The 12,257-nt window shown below is 48.1% G+C and overlaps 2 non-coding genes across 2 annotated transcripts; one reads left to right on the forward strand and one right to left on the reverse strand.

Annotated features, from left to right (window-relative positions):
- Window positions 1-8,337: 8,337 nt before the first annotated feature.
- TRNAC-GCA lies at window positions 8,338-8,409 on the forward strand. Its single transcript has one exon. It is a non-coding gene; the product is annotated as a tRNA-Cys (tRNA).
- A 3,142-nt stretch (window positions 8,410-11,551) lies between these two features.
- On the reverse strand, window positions 11,552-11,623 carry TRNAC-GCA. Its single transcript has one exon. It is a non-coding gene; the product is annotated as a tRNA-Cys (tRNA).
- Window positions 11,624-12,257: the final 634 nt, after the last annotated feature.

Here is a 12,257-nt window from a genome sequence, read left to right on the forward strand (position 1 = left end):
AGGAAGCTTCTCCACCAAGCTCTGCCTGCCCAGCATCTGTGCCCTGGACCCCCGCTTACTCATCACGTGTACAACACTTACCCTGGACCTTACTCAGTTTTCAGGAACAATTGCTGTTTCAGCATTTCTTCATTTTCTTATTTTTTCCCCTTGTTAATGGGGGCATTCTCTCTGGGATGGGGTAGAATTGGTCTTCTACTTCCAAGCCAAAAGTCTTCATAAGGCCAACAGTTTTCAGAGGGTGAAATATCAACATGTTAAAGTTTAAGTTAAGTTCTATGTTGTGTTTAGGTTGTGTAACTATTAAAGGCAATTTTATGTTTTATTCAAGCTTTAAAAGTGAACTTACACAGAAGGAATCAATGAATTATATCACCCACCTGAAAACTATAGAATGTGATGGTTTTCTGTGGTTGGGAGAACAAACAGCTTTTTTGGTGGAAAATCTCAAATTCTTCGTGGGTTCAGTTATATAGCATATAATTCAGAAGTACCATTCATGATTTTTATCATCCCTTACACTAATCATCTTTTATGACCTTTCTCATAACTATCTAAAATACATTTAATGATTATTGAGATTTATGTAAACAGAAGTTTATACTTTAGATGGGTTAGAAACAGTTCTTGTATTAAATCTGTTTTTTTTTTTTTTTTTTTGTCTTTTTCCGTGTCCGGCAACGGATCGCAACCCTCAGTGTCGCCCCCGTACCGGACCGACCCGGCAACGGGATCGCAACCCTCGGTGTTGCCCCTGCGCCTCGCTCAGCGGAACCGGTCTGTATGTGGGATCCGAACCCTCGGCGGGAGCGCTGCCGTGCTTCCCAAGCGGCGCACTAGCGCAGTGCGCCACCGGGCCGGCCCTAAATCTGTTTGAGAACAAGAAAGTCTTAATCTCTTCACATTGAATAGCAGGAAAATGACAGAGAAATAGCCATGTGAGGTAGAACCTGGTCAAGTCTAGTCTTACTTACGGCTTGTCTAATCTGATGAATTAGCAAATAGCACTGTTTTACTCCCTGAATTGTAAATATTCCATGTCCTCTGACTTCTCTTATCAGTGTATGACATAAGTGCCTGAAAAACAGAACTTCTTTTTTCTTCAGTGATGTGCTTCATAGTTTTCTTTTAATCAAAGCTGATTCCTTTTAACAAGAGATTCACATTTTTTATTTAGTATCTTTTTCCCCCTTCACAGATGTGGCTTTTAGGCTGGCTGGTTAGCTCAGCTGGTTAAGAGAGCAGTGTTAAAACACCACGGTCAAGGGTTGAGATGCCCGTACCGCCAGCAGCCAAATTTATTTTAAAAAGACTTGGCTTTTGTTATTCCAGTTTCATGAACACTTAGAGCTTTGCCTGAGAACTTGGTTGCTCGTGGCATTCCCGTCCCCGCCTCCCCTGACACCTTCTGATGCTGAAATGATCTCTCTTGCGGCAGCCTCCTTCCTGCAACCTCAGTACTATTTTGGGTCCTCAACTCAATCCTACCAGCTCTTCAACCACTCTGTGGACACTTTCCTCCCTCCTTAACCTTTCCCTTTAACTCCCCCTTGTATACCTCCTTGCACACCTGATGCCCTGCTTTCCCCCGAAGCTGTGGATCCCTCCAACCTCCCAAGCAGAGAGGGCGCCTTCTCCCCATTCCTACTCCTTCTGCTCCATGTTGCCTGTTCAAGATCCAGGCTCCTCTACCATCCCTCAGCACAGTCCTCTTTCAAAGGCATCTTCATCTCCTTATACCCCGCTCTCCTCACCTCACTGATATCTTCACCAATATTTGGGACTCCCCAAACAGTGGAAAATTTCAGAACCAGGTGAACAATTGTATTTTCTTCACCTCTCTCTGTGCTCATCCTCAGGAATGTCAAGATTCACATCAATGTCCTTCCAATGCTCAGACTTCATGTGGTTTCCATGTTCTTGGCTCTAACAATGTTCACAAATTCCACTCCACTTCACCTATAAAGGGTGAGGCAGAGATTGTTTTTCCCAGTGTCTGTTCTATCCCCCTTCTTGGTTATTAGCTGGGCTCATGGCTTCACACAAGAAAAACTACATTTCCCAGCCTCCTTGGCATTAAGTGAGGCCACGTGCTCCACGAGATGTAGGTGAAAGTGATGGGTGTTCTCTTATGGGAGGACGCATGTCTTTTCCTGTTTACTGCCAAAGTGGGTGATGCCATGCTGGACCGTGAGGGGACCTTTGGAATGAACACCAAGCAGGCTGGGACCACCAGGAAGAAGGAATTGGGTTCTTGGCCCTATCAAATGCCATCCCAAACCTGGACCACATAACTGTGGGAGAAAAGGAAACGTCTGGTGTTTTGCTTATTTGTATTTTGTTTTAAGCCTTTGCTGTCTCAGATGTTTAGCACATACCAAGTCTACTTCTAACACAACCCGAACATGTTCATCACCCAGAACGATTCCCTCTTGAGATCTTAGAATCTGAGAAGACCTTTCTGACACCTCTTTTAATTCTGACCTATTCTTCTCCTTAGTTACCGAAACTGTTCATTATCCTTATTTCAACCTTAATCTCTGTTGCCTCTCCCTGTTCCCATGATCCGGGAGCCACCCTGTGGCTCACCTGCTTGCCTACCCATTATGGTCCCCAAGACTGGCCTTCAATCATGGTTCCAGTTCCTCGAGGCTTCTACCTGTGGTCTGACTACCTTTGCCATGACACCCTTCTACTTCTGTGAAGGCACAACACCATTGGCTTTTTCCACCTGGGCTCTGGTGTCTTTCTGGAGTAAATTATGGAGCCAGACAAATGGTCCCAGTGCAAATCTTTGCCAGCCTGACCTCAGCCAGCACCTCTGCTAACGAGCAATGGCTCCATTTCTCTCTAATCCACCTCTTCTCCATTTCGCACTGTGCTGGCTCCCACTCTGCCCTTCTCCAGGAACGAGCCCAGCCTGCCTCCTTCATGCTCTTCAGAACACCTTGTTCCTGCTTGACTGAGAAGACCGCAGCCCCCTGAGGTGAGGCTCTGTGCCCATATGCTGTTCTGTATCTCCACCTTCTCTGCATCCCCTCTGATCTAGGGGATAGACATGTCTTTCTCCTCCACTCTAGAGCACATCATGTGTTCTTGATCCACCCCTTCTGCTTTCCCCAGGATCTTGTTCCATCAGTTACATACCGTCTTTTCTGTTCACACATTTGTTCACCTTACGTACTTATTGGCCATTCACTGTGTATGAGGAGCGCTGCAGGCACAAGTCTGCAGTGATTAGGGTGAAGTGCGTGTGATGTGACAAAAGTGCAGCGTGCCGCGGGAGCACGTGGCAGGAGACCCACCCATCAGGAAGATCAAGGAAGGCTTCCCAGGACAATGCCGTCCTCTACCCTCCCCCTCCACCTGCTCCACTTGAGAAGGGCAGAGTGTGAGCCACTGAAACTGCTCTTGTCAAAGTCATCAATGACCATCAGTCTTGGTCTGACTCAACCCCTCAGTAGCACTTTTTTCAATCGTCTTTGGGGCTGTCACTTTTTCGCTGTTGTTTTCTTTGTACCCCTCCGCTCTTTTTTCTTTGTCTCTTTTTCTGGTTCCTCTTTGACACTCCAATTTCTAAACATTCAAGGGCCCAAGACTTAGTTCCCAGACCCCTTCTCTTTTCTACTCACACTTCCTCAGTGATCCCACTCCATCCCATGGCTTTAGTGGACTGACGACCCTCAGATTTAAATCTTCGGTCAGGACTTCCCTTTGAACTCCAGCTTCATTTCCAACATCTCCACTTGCCTGTTTAACAGACAGCTCCAACTTCATACATCCCAAACTGAACTCCTGATTTCCATCAGCTGCTCAAATCTTGTTCCTGATGCAATCTCCCCATCTCAGAGAATGGCAGCTGCTTCCTACCAGTTGCTCAGGCCAAAAACCATGGAGTTATCCTTGACTTTTCTCTTTCCCTCACATCCTGCACTCAAATCATTGGCAAATCCTGTTTACGCTACTTCAAAATACACACAGATTTGACCACTTCTGAGCATCTCTGCCACTATTACACTGGACAAAGCCACAATCATCTCCCACCTAGCTTATTGCATGATATAGTTTGGATATGTTTGTCTGTCCCCCCAAAGCTTATACTGAAACTTAATCCCCACTGTGACCCCTGCACTCAAATCATTGGCAAATCCTGTTTACGCTACTTCAAAATACACACAGATTTGACCACTTCTGAGCATCTCTGCCACTATTACACTAGACAAAGCCACAATCATCTCCCACCTAGCTTATTGCATGATGTAGTTTGGATATGTTTGTCTGTCCCCCCAAAGCTTATACTGAAACTTAATCCCCACTGTGACAGTGTGAAGAGGGTGGGAAATCCTGTTATGGTAATTGAAGGAGGGGCCTTTAAGAGGTGATTAGATTGTGAGGACCAAGCCCTAGTGAGTGGGTTGAGCCATTCATGGAGTAATAAGTTGGTAGTTTGATGGGTGTTCATGGGTGTGGTGCTGATGGCTTTAAAAGGAGAGCACCTGAGAAGCTCTCTCTCTCTGTTGCTTCTGCTGTTCTTGCCATATGACACCCTGAGTTGCATGGAGTCACCACCAGCAAGAACAAGGCCCTCACCGGGTGTGTTCCCTGGACATTGGACTTCACAGCCTCTGAAACTATAAGCAATAAATACTGTTTCTTCATAAATTACCCAGTTTCAGGTATTCCTGATATAAGCAACAGAAATGGATTAATACATTGTAAAACTTCCTAAATGTGTGTCCCTGCTCCCAGCATTATTCCCTAGTTTCCTCATAGCAGCTAGAGGAAAAAATCAGCTTATGTCACTCCTCTGCACAAAATCCTCCAATAGCTTCCCATCTGATTCAGAGTGACAGCTACGGTCCTTCAGTGATCTAGCCCAGTGGCAAGTAAAATAGAAATGGTCCCTTGAAACTAAAGGGGTAGATAGATATGTACAAATATTCACAAAAGTTAAAAATGGGAAATTATGAGAACCATCAGAAGGTAAGAAGCAGGGCTATGATCTGAATGTGTTACTGGGACATCTAAGCTATTTCAGGAGGCAGGGACATTTTCCTTGAGAAAGTGAGATTTGAGTCATTTTATGACATACTGATGAGGTAGAATATTTGTGGCAGTTAATATGCAGACGTAGTGTGTGTGCCATTGGGGCTGATGTGGAAAGTGCTCTCCTGGGGGTGGTAAGGCCATACTGCCGGCTTTTTCCAAAGTACCTTATGTCCATTTTAGCCACAGAAGCCAGTACTGGAGTTTGGTTCCTTTGCCCAGCTTAGGCCTCTGCACAGTGAGATAAGATAATAATAATAATAATAATAATAATACCAGCCACCCAGCCACCCCAGGATCCTGTCACCGATCACTGAGGTCTCCTCCAGCACTGCCTCTGGATGTGCCCTGTGTGTGCTTAATTCTCCCAACCCCTTTTAAGGCTTCCTGAGAGAAGATGGCTCTAGATATTCTCCATCTAGATGCTCCTAGACATGCTCTAGACCATCAAGGTTGGATACCAGGAGCCGGTCTTCACTGCATGCCTAACCTTGAGAAGACAGTTCTCCTTTGTAAAGTAGAGTTTGCCACCACAAAAGACGTTTGCTGTGCTCTCTTTTCCTTTACAGGGGGCAGCATTCTAGCCTCTGGGAGGTGGGGCGGGGAAGTTAGAGAGGAAACTTTGTCTGACTGCCTTCCTTGAAACTATCCTCTTCCTTCCCTGGCCTCTTGGGTCTTGGTTACCACCTCTGGTTTTGCTAAGAGCTACCCCCTGGCATGGTCAGTCATGCCTGGTGTTCCAGTTTGCAGCCATCTACACTGTCACCCTCCCAGCTGGAAGTGACCCCAACTATTGCTACCTTAACTCTTTAGTCTCCCTATGATTGGCACATTTGCCTAGGTAATTTGTGCAATTTTCCTTACCGGAAGGTCAGGGCAGTTCAGAAGGGAACGTGATGCAGGAGGAGGAGGGGGCTGTAGGTGAGGGTAACCATGGTGCTCCAGCATGAATGGCAGACCAGCTGGCTACTTCCACAGGTGGCCTCAACAAAGGAAGCCATCTCCCAAGGACAGTCATTTACTCTTGTTAGGGCCAATACAGTCAGGCCCAGATTGCAAAGACGGGAGCTTACCTGGAGCTTGTGGTCAGTAGGTCCCTTTCAGGCAGAGGGGCCTTCAGTTTCCTCCTTCTCAATATAGGGGCCACGAGGATCAAGCAAGAACTGCATTTGCCTCTCTCTTCCTTGCCCTTCCGGAGGGCTCCCTGGTGACTTCCCCTGCCCCACTCAGCCATCTCCCTCTTACAGGGAGGAGGCCTTGCCAATTTCCCCCACCACCTTGGGTGTATGATTTCGCTGCTGGGCAGGCGGCCTATCCCTTCCTTGATGGTCTTGCTGCAAGTATGAATAGGAAAACCTTTCTCTGCCTTTAATAATGCTGCCATCATTCTGACTTTATCACAAGCCTCCGCTGACCTGGGAGGGCTGCGTTCCTCTCCTGAAGTTCACTGACTCCTACCCCCGTCAGAGGTCTCCTTGTCTGTGTCCTTACTCCATCTCTGGCACCAGTTCCTTGTGTCCAAGAGGCCTCTGGAAAAGCTGTAGGAGGGCAGGGTGAGAAGGGCTCCTTGGGACTTGCCTCACATGTGGCTGAGGGGCCAGGGGCCGGGTGTGTCGGAGCCTGGGTGCTGGGGATAGGTCGCAGGCGGCAGAGTTGCCCTGGCCCACTGCAGGGGTGCCCTTTGCCCTCAGACCAAACAAGAACACCATGGCGTGCTCGCTGGTGGATGGTGGACAAGTGATGTGAGAAACAGGAGTGAGGACGTCGGAGGGAAGGGGTCTGAAAACTGGGAGAGAGAAAAATGCCTGAAACGAATATGCCAAGGAAAACGGATGAAAGAGAGACTGGGAAGGGCTTTGGATTCACGGATCAGGATGAGGACGGCTGCAGAAGGCAGGAAAGACTTCCTGGAGAATGTCGGTATTGCTTTCTCATTAATTTTTAATGGGAGAGAGAAAAATGCCTGAAACGAATATGCCAAGGAAAACGGATGGAAGAGAGACTGGGAAGGGCTTTGGATTCACGGATCAGGATGAGGACAGCTGCAGAAGGCAGGAAAGACTTCCTGGAGAATGTCGGTATTGCTTTCTCATTAATTTTTAACTACCTAGAAGACTCAGTACTTGGAAGCCTGGAACATGTAGACATTTGAGTCATCATGTGTGTAAATCAGAAAAGAAAAGATTCCCCAACCAATCGCTGGTCTCTTCACCCACTCCCAGGGGGCTGCCATTAACTGTTGGTCTATTATTTAACTATTAACCACACAAGCTATTCGATCTATTTCCTTCCATAGGTTTTATATGTATATATGCTTAATAATGTGCATATATTTCATACATATACACACACATACACATGTACACATTTATACATATATACCTTTGTATGTGTGTATAGTCTTTTTATTATCTAATAATATGCATGTACAAAATATCTTTTTAAAAGCCAGAATGAGCTCACATCATAAGTTTGTCATGCAATTTGCTTTTTTAACTTAATGGTTTCATTTAAGCGTCTTTCCATGATGGTACTCTGAATCTATTTTATCTTTTCCTGTTGCATTGTATTCCCTCCTATGGATATACCATAATGTTCTCAACCAATTCCCTATCGATGAAAATTTAGATGGTTTCCAGTTTTTTGCTGATTCAAAAAAGGCTGCAATGAATCTCCACATACATGTGTCTTCAAGCACTTATCTGAGTATTTCTGAAAGATAAATTCCTAGAAGTGGAACTCTGTAGAGTATAATTTTTCCAAAATAACACTTTGTTTTTATAAAAGCAATATGCTTAATGTGGAAAAGTTGAGAGATAAATAAAAGCACATAAAAAAGCTGAAATCATCTATAATTCTACTCACACATTTTGTAATCTGCCTTTTCACTTAATGAATTATCATGAACATTACCCTAGGTCATTAAATAACCTTCCAGACATGGGCTCTGAGCCTTTTTTCAGCACAGAGGAAGGTACTGTCACCTAGTTGCACCCCCATCCAGTGCACCAGACATGAAGTAGATGTTCAGTAATTGTTAATTGTTGAAGAGGACTATCTGGATGATTTTAAGGGTCTCCGCAGCTGTAAAGGTCAGCAAGCCCACCCAGGTTGTCCTCAGCCAGGTGCACACAGAAGAGAAGTGCGGAACAAGGGCTGGCTCATGACAGGAGGGAGCACGGAGTTCAGTGAAAGAGAACTGGCTGGGACATCCCAGCCAGCAGGACTGTGTTTTGCTCCTGGTGTCTCAACACATGTAAAGGGTGTTAATTACACAGATGGCCCTTGCCAGGGGGTATAGCTGAGGGGTAGAGCATTTGACTGCAGATCAAGAGGTCCCTGGTTCAAATCCAGGTGCTCCCTGCTTTGTCTCACTTCTAATCATTTAAGTGGGTCCTGTTTTATGTGTTCCTTCCAGGCCAGAAGACTTAGAAAAGAATGATGAAGCTGATCAGACTCTGGCCCACAGCATCTCAAAAGGACAGACTAAATAACTCTCAGATGATTTGTATGCAGACCCCTGCCTCCTCCAGCCCTCTGGGTTCTACTCAGCTTCAGAACTTTTCAGGTTTACAAAATCTCCCCAACATATCCACATGATCCCCAGAGAGGAGAGGGCCATCTCCTGCTGTTTGCTTCGTAACACCTGCTTGGGCCGTAACACAGGAGTAGTTGGGCCAGTAGGAGCAAGATGTCCCCTACAATGGGGTGGTGCTTAGATTTCTGAGGTCAGCATGCCTGGTTGCAGGTCACAGGCCCTGGACTTTGCCTCGGTGTCCTCAGGTTCCAGAGCCATCACTGGGGCTGCTGCAGACTCAGAACACACAGACTCAAGCCCTGCCCTGCCTGGAGCAAAGGCTGAGGGACAGCAGGATTCTGAGCTCTAAGGGACTAAGGGCAAGGAGTGAGATGGTAGAGGAAACCCTCTGGGGCTTCCCAGAGGACTGAACTACTGGCCTCTGTTCCCTCTTTCCTCTGTCAGACAGATTCAGAATCTCAGGCTCCAGCAAGGGAAAGGAAGGTGAAATCACATTCCAAAACCAGCAAGTATAAATAAGAACCTGTAAGGGGCACCTGGATTGGAACCTTTTGATCTGTCCTTAAAAGCTCATCTCGTTATCATCTAATGAAGACCTCATGATCCTCTGCCTATCCCCAGTACCCCTCTGCCCAGCAGTCCATAGCCGAGGACATCAGAGTAAAAGCTAGGGATGTTTCTGTGGAAGGCCATTGGATTAACCTAAAGCCTGGACCCCAGGTGGGCTGCCTGTTGCAGTGCACGAGATGGTGAGAGCAGAGAGGTGTGCTGGAATGAAGATAAAGGTTCACAGGCCCCACCTTGGGCCTCCTGAATCAGAACACTTGGGAGCGGGGCCAAGGGGCTATTGTAATAGGCTCCTCAGATGATCCCAATTGAAAGCCAGAATTGAGAACCACCAATTTAGTTTGGTGCCCCATGTTATAGGCTTGAAAAGAGCTCATAATTAAGAGACATGCCCAAGCGCACACACCTGATTAATAACTAGGTTGGGACCAAATCCTCGTGGCTGGTCTGGGGCTCTCTCCAATAGCATCTCTCCAGGGCAGACACACCCCCACCTGTACCTGCGTGAACTCCCACTCCCACCTGCAGAGCCCTCAGCAGGCCGGATGAGGGAGGCTTCTCAAGAAATGGCCCCGATGAGGTCTAGCTGAATAGCTGAAGTCTATTACTAAAGATGACACTCACACGCACCCGGGATTCGCACCACGGACCTCTTGACCTGCAGTCAGATGTTCCTCCCCTGAGCCAGACCCACTTCAAACAAGTTCCCTAGTGGACGCCATTTAATGGCTGGGCCTCTCCCAGGGAGGGATCCTGCAGAAACCTTAGTAGTTTCTGTGTATTGCTGGTTAGGCTACAAGTCCCGGCTGACTCGCCTCAGGCAAATCCCCTCCGCTGGTGGTCAGCTCCCTCCCTGTCCCCACTGACCCTCACCAGAGTGCCCAGAGCCCCCTCTGCCCTGCCCGGTGCTGTGCGCTCTCCTCCCTGTGTCTGTAGCTGGGTGCACTAGCTTTGAAGCCACTTTTCCTTGCTGGGATGACCCTCCCCTCCCCCCTCCTTCCTTGCCCCCCTCCCCAGCCCATTTATTCTCAAATTGCCTCTTGTGCTCTACTTTCAACCTTTAGACACTGGCTGGATTTTGCTTTCTTTTCCATCTCCTACCTTTTCTCTTCTTTATCCAAGGCCAATTCTTGGTTTTGGACCTCCTGGCTGAGCCTCGGGAGGCTGAAGTTGCCCTCCTGGTAGCAGCCCCAGCTCTCCAGAAGGCACACGTGGAGGAACAGGGATTGGGCTTAAGCCTGCACATTTTGGACTCCAAAGCCCGGGCCCAAAGGGGCTTCTGAACTGGGAAGAATAATTTCTCCCTCTGCTGTCCGAGCCCCAGCCCGAGCAGGTCAGAGCACACTGTGCACTTCTCCCCACAAGGCACATCTTCAGGGAGATCACAGGTGTCCCCTGCTGTAGTCAAAGGCCGTGTAGATTCCGAACTTGTAGCACTGGGGTCTGATGGGTCAGAAAGCCCCCCTAGATGTTTTCAGTTATCATGATGCTCTGGCATTTGATGGGTGGGGGCCAGGGACATTGACATTCTGTAAGAAGTTCTATCAGCCAGGACAAGAAAGGCTGCTTTAGCTGACATGGAGATTTGGTGGATTTGGAGTTTGTTTAGATATCTGTATTGATTTCTCCACATGCTCTCATAAGTCCCCTTTACAATTCTTGGAGTACCGGTCTTTCCTGGTAAATGCCCCAACTTTCATACAAGAGACCAGGAAGCTGTGAATTTGACTGAATTTAGCAACTGCAGGAACAAATTTTGCCTCTGGTTTTCTGCTATGTCCTGTGGGTGCCTTAGATAAGATTCTTGCAGCACAGTCCTAGAAAGCCCCATGAGTCCTTGTGTGCATGGCTGAAGGAGCTGGCCTTTGATCTAGTAATTCTCAGGGCATTAGAATCAGCTCCCCAACCTGCACCTCTCTTCCTGTCTGCAGCAGCAGTGACGAGGTCTCTTGCCCTTAGCGGGTGCTCCATCACAGCTGACCACAGGCACTGGCGTGTGAGGTTCTTTTGCTGCTGTGAGCCCTGGTCTGTTATATTCCTACCCGGGAAGGACCACTGGATTTTTACTGACTTCGGTCCCCCCACACACTCATTTTCTGAGGACCTCTTGTTTGCAAATTACTCCTGGTACCAGTTTCTGTACTAGTCATGAGCACAGGCACAAAACCAGAACCTGACTTTGTCTAAAGGAAACATTAACACAAATGTCCACCTCAAGCCACAAGAGAGGGACTGAGCAGTATAGCAGGGTTGAATGGTGGAGCCCATCTGGGTCTGCAAGACACTGAGCTGTTGCTCTACCTGGAGGGCCCCCACCCACCTCTTCTCTCTTCCCTCCTCCTGGGAGGCTTCAGTGATGGGGGAACAACAGCTGGTTCAGGACACAAAAGCACAAGAGTGAGGGGGCATCTGGACTTGAACCAGGGACCTCTTGATCTGCAGTCAAATGCTCTACCCCTGAGCTATGCCCCTCCTTATCATGGCTTAGCTTTGGTACTACTAGCCAGTGTGGCCCCACCCACAGACTAGACTGTGCTCCAATCTTCCGTTGCTCTTAGTCTGCCCCTGGCACTTGGCAGACTGATCTCACTGCAGACCGCCGCCTCCTCTGGCCATGCGCTCACCTCCCCGGTGCTTTGTGTGAGCCCCAGAAGCCGCCTCTGCCATGACTGGAGGCTTCTCTCCCTCAGCACCAAAGGGCACCACACCGCCCCCTCCACAATCAGTGGGTGGATGTTGGGGTTCCTCTACCATCTCCTCCTCTGGGGTCCTCCTGCCTCATCCTATGGCCAAGTTGGTGGCCTTGGCAGAGTCTCCAGAGACTTGCTTGACACCAGGGTGGCTATTTTGCCAGCAAGGCTGCAGTGTCCATGCTAGGCCAGCACACAGTCCCAGCTCTCCCAGGAGGCCCCACACTGGTGATTACACAGCTGGAGAGATGCCAAGCCTGGCTGTTTGGGGGACTTCAGGGTGAGACCCTGAGGGCCCCTGAACTGGGACTAGGGATTCTCCCTCTCCTGGCCAAGCCCACGGAGCGTGGGGGCAAAGACCCATCAGGACGAGGATTTAATCATTCTCACTACAGAGATAAATTCAGTGTAGGGAT

This window comes from Galeopterus variegatus, unplaced genomic scaffold, assembly GCF_000696425.1.
Source record: "Galeopterus variegatus unplaced genomic scaffold, G_variegatus-3.0.2 Scaffold6673, whole genome shotgun sequence".
Lineage (NCBI taxonomy): Eukaryota > Metazoa > Chordata > Mammalia > Dermoptera > Cynocephalidae > Galeopterus > Galeopterus variegatus.